Genomic DNA, 5,000 nt, shown 5'->3' on the forward strand with positions numbered 1-5,000 from the left:
ACAACAACAACAACAACAACAACAACAACAACAACAACAACAACAACAATAACAACAATAATAATAACAATAATAATAATAATGGTAAGAACAATGGCAATAATAGTAATAATAATCTATCTATTCGTAATAATAAATCTGAACAGAACAAAATATTTCATTCTCCCCTCAGCGAGATTATATGTTCTGTTTTTTTTTTGTCTCTCGATTATATGTCACGAAACAGGTTTTTTTTACTCTCTCTCTCTCTTTCTGTGCTTGTCTGTCTCTTTCTTCTCTTTTCTCTCTCATGCTCACTCCCTCTATCTCTCTCTCTCTTTCTCTCTCTTGCTCTCTCTCTCTCTCTCTCTCTCTCTCTCTCTCTCTCTCTCCCTCCCTCTCTCTATCTCTCTGTACAATGTAGCAGACGGGACCGGTGACCTCACCTCGCTCCCCCCATGCTTCCTCCAGCTGCTTCTATCACATCCGGCAGCTGGAACGGTCACTACTTATACCGAGGAGGACCTAGGCCTCAGAGAGTTCGTCGCCAGCGTTCCTCCCCCTCCGGGTTGGCTGACCTGACCCGTGACCCGCGTTACCCTTTAGACATCGTCCCGTGTGTTCCCATACTGTGTGTCAACTCTTAGTAATAAAGAGTCACGCCGTTAACAAGTATCACTACCCTCTGTTCACCAACAGTCATAGACTTTTACACTCTATCTCCCTCCCCCCCTCTCTCTCTTTCTTTGTTTGTTTTTTTCTCCCCCCTCTCTCTTTCAAACACACGCTAGAAAAAAATCCTCAGACAGTTTTTAGACTCCGATTTTCCTCATAGTACTATATAGCATCTCGCATCGCCATACATGTACTACACCACGCGTTATATCACCATATGTACAACAACTCCTATCACCATATTACAGTTCCTATCACAATACCACCATATACACTACAGCTCGTCCTACCACACCATGTATCAAAATATCGTCCTATGAACATCGCCACATGTACTACACCATGTGTCACCATCATGTGTAATAACCACGTATCACCATCCCATTATATATTACACCACGTATCACCACACCACTACATGTACTAGACCTTTTTTCACCACACGTATCACCACACCACCACATGTACTAGACCTTTTTTCACCACACGTATCACCACACCACCACATGTACCACGCCACGTATCACCATATACCCCGATATTCCAAGAAAACATGAACAGAAGGCAAAAGCAAAATCGCGACTCTGCTGTAACTGAGAGAGCAAAGTTTTCGCGGTTGGAGAGTCCCATAAAAGTCAGATATATCAGTTAAGAGTCAGAGAGGACTGTGCTATTATGCAGCTGGTACAATTAGAGTTCACAGTTTGTCTTCATTATTGAAAAAAAGAAGACGAAGAAAGAAAACGAGAAAAATATTTTTTGGGGGGTATTCTTGAGGGGAAACCATGCTGTTTGTTTGTTTGTTTGTATGATTGATTGGGTGTGTGTGTTTTTTTATATTACGATTTGTGTTTTTAAAAAGTTATTATCAATTTTAAAAATGTCTATACAAGAAAACATACATTTCATCCCATTTCCAACTAAACTTTCGACTTAATATCATTCCTCGAACTGAGAAAAGTTGCAAGGCATTGCAAGCCGACAGAAAATCCACTCGTTGCACAAATCCGGGAAACTGGACCAGTTCCCGCCGTTGCAAACAGGATGATTTCTTCTAAGGAACGCCGTCTCACCCACGTCACTCACAGGGCACTCATTTCGTCACAGATACGTCAGAATTAACGCCGCCCACACATGCCCACACACGCCCACACACGTAGATATGCATGGAGATGTGTCCGTGTGTAGATTATCTCTCTGTGTATTTTTTTTTCTCTTTCTTTCTGCCTGTCTGTCTGCCTCTCTCTCACTCTCTCTTTCTCTCTGCCTCTCTCTCTCTCTCTCTCTCTCTCTCTCTCTCTCTCTCTCTCTCTCTCTCTCTCTCCAGCTATTTAATCCACCTATCCGTCTCTCTATCTTCCCCCTCCGCTACTTGTGAGTCTCCCCAGCAACTGCACAGACTATTAGCAATGTAATTTTCGCCTCCCTCTTGTTGTACCTCTGGCCCTGCATTTAAAGTGGCTGCCAATCCGTTCTTGGAATCGCTTGCTGTTTCTCTTTCTTTCTCTCATTCTCTCTTTCTTTCGTTTTGTTTTCTGTACCTATCTCTCTGAGAGTATTGAATGTTAGTTTTCCTTCTGTTTGTCTCTCTCTCTTTTCTCTTTTCGTCTTTTTTTTTTATCCCTCTATCGTTCTGTCTCTTTTCTCTTTTCACCTCTTTTCCTATCCTTCTGTCTTTCTCTCTTTCTCTTTTCCTCTCTACTCTCTTCTTGAATCATTAACTAGCCTTTCTTCCTTTTCTCTCTTTTACTTCTTCACTCTCTTCTATTCTCAATTTGAATCCTGTTACCTTCTGTCTCTCTTTTCGCTTCTATCTTCTCCCCTTCATTCATTCTCTCTTTCCCTTTTTTCTTCTTGAATCGTTTACTCTTCCTCCCCCCACTCCACCCCTATCTCTATTCCTCCCTATCCTCTTTCTTTCCATCTTCCTTTTCTTTACTTCTCTATCTATCCTTACTATTTTAGCTATTTTACCTTCCTCTATACTTTCTGTTTCTCTTGATTTTATTCTCTTCCTCTCTCTTTATCCTTTTCCCCTCTCTCCTCCTCTCTCCTTTCCCCTTCATCCTCCCCTTTTCTTTCTTTTTCTTCTCCTTCATTCCCTCTGTATTCTCCGCCCTTTCGATTCCTTTTCTTTCTTCTCTCCTTCTCCATTCTCTCAATTTCCCTACTCCTCCTCTTCCTTTTCCTCCTCCTTCTATTACCATCTTTCCTCTTCTTCCTTCTCTCGCTCTTCCTACTCCGTCTTCTCCTCTCTGCTCATCATTTCTCGCCAACTCCTTATCTATCTTCTTTATTTCACTCTTCATGCACCTTCTCTTCTTCTTCTGTCAGTTCCATTAACTTTTCTCCTTCTCTCTCTCCATCCTTTCTATCCTCCCCCTTTTCCTCTCTTCTTCCCTCCCTCCTTCTACCTTACTTTCTCTCCCTCCATCCATCCCCTCAGCTTCCTTTTCCCACTCCATTTGCTCCATCTCTCTCTTTCTCTCCCTCTCTCTCTCTTTCTCTCTCTCTCTCTCTCTTTCTCTCCCCCTCTCTCTCTTTCTCTCCCCCTCTCTCTTTCTCTCCCCTCTCTCTCTTCTCTCTCTCTCTCTCTCTCTTTATCTCTCTCTCTCTCTCTCTCTCTCTCTCTTCCTTCCCTCCTTTTCTCCTTTCCTTCTCCCTCACTCTTTCATCCTTTCCTTCCCTTCCCTCCCCCAACCCCAATTCCTTCCTCCCTTTCTCTCTCCCTTCACTCTACCTCTCCATCTCCATCTTTCTCCCCATCTTTATCGTCGTCCTCTCGTTATCTCTCTCTTTGTATTTGTTTTGTAATTATATTTGTATTTGCATGTGTATTTGTATTAGTATGTGTATTTGTATTTGTATTTCTATTTGTATTTGTGTGTGTATTTGTATGTGTATTTGTATTTGTTTGTGTATTTGCATTTGTATTTCTTTTGCTGACAGAGGACGCATAAAATAGACGTTTGTATGTGTGTGGGAAGGTTTTCTCGGCAGGTGGGAAGGGGATCTGGAAGGCATTTCTAGGAGCTTAATGTGTTTTTCCATCTGGCTTGTTTGTGTGTAGGTGTAGGTGGATCTGTGTATGTATGTTTGTGTCTATTGTCTGTCTATTGTCTGTCTAAGTGTTTGTTTATCTGTGTGTGTATTGTCTGTTTGTCTGTCTTTCTGTCTATTGTCTGTTTGTCTGTCTTTCTGTCTATTGCCTATCTATCTTTTTGTATGTCCGTCTATCTATCAACCTATCTTTCTATCCATATCTATTTATAAATCTGTCTGTCCCTATCACAGTCCCTATCTATATATATATCTACTGTACATACCTACCTACTTGCCTAACTGTCTGTCTATCAATCAGTCCAGCAACAACATTACATAGCACACACACACACACACACACCGAAGAGAGAGAGAGAGAGAGAGAGAGAGAGAGAGAGAGAGAGAGAGAGAGAGAGAGAGAGAGAGAGAGAGAGAGAGAGAGAGAGAGAGAGAGAGAGAGAGAGAGCAAGATGGAATCATAGATAGAGAAATAAATAGAAGGATTATAACGTACGCATTGAAATCTCTCGCTATCTTAATTTACATTCACAAAAGGAATAGTAATTGTAGAAGTAGTAGTACTAATAGCAGTAGATGTAGTAGTAGTGCAAGTAGCAGCTGTAGTAGTATTTGAAATAATACTAATACTAATAGTTGTATATGGAATAGTGGTAGTAGTAGTAGTAGTAGCAGTAGTAATAGTAATAGTAGTAGTAGTAGTAATAGTTGTAGTATTAGTAATAGTAGTAGTAACAGCAGTAGTTGTAGTAAGAGTAGTAGTAGTAATAGTAGTAGTTGTTGTAGTAGTAGTAGTAGTAGGAAGAGAAGGAGGAAGTACTAACTGTTGTAGCAGCAGCAGCAGCAATAGTAATAATGTAGTTGCAGTAATAGTTGTAAAAGTAGTAGTGGTAGCATGTAAAAGAAGAAGAAGTAGAGGAGGAGGAAGAAGAGGGAGGAGGAGCAGGGGGAGGAGCATGAGGAGGGGGATGAGCAGGAGGAGTAGAAGGAGGGGAAGAATAGAAGAAGAAGAAGAAGAAGAAACATAGAAAAAAGAAAAAGAAAGAAAAAAAAGAAAAAGAAAAAAAAAGAAAAAAAGAAGAAAACGGAGAGAGAGAGAAAAAAAAAAGGTCATTTACATGGACCATGAAAGTGAGCAAACCGAATTCAGGGATTTCTGAGAGCCTCATCTAATAAGGTAAAGAGGTTTTTAATTAGTTTCCTGGAAAAAGGTGCGAGTGGGAGGGGGTTAATGTGCAGGGGAGGGAGGGAGGGGGGAGAGGTAGGAGGTTAAGATGCATGGGGAA

The sequence above is a fragment of the Penaeus monodon genome, chromosome 35 (genome assembly GCF_015228065.2).
Source record: "Penaeus monodon isolate SGIC_2016 chromosome 35, NSTDA_Pmon_1, whole genome shotgun sequence".
NCBI classification, from domain to species: Eukaryota; Metazoa; Arthropoda; class Malacostraca; order Decapoda; family Penaeidae; genus Penaeus; species Penaeus monodon.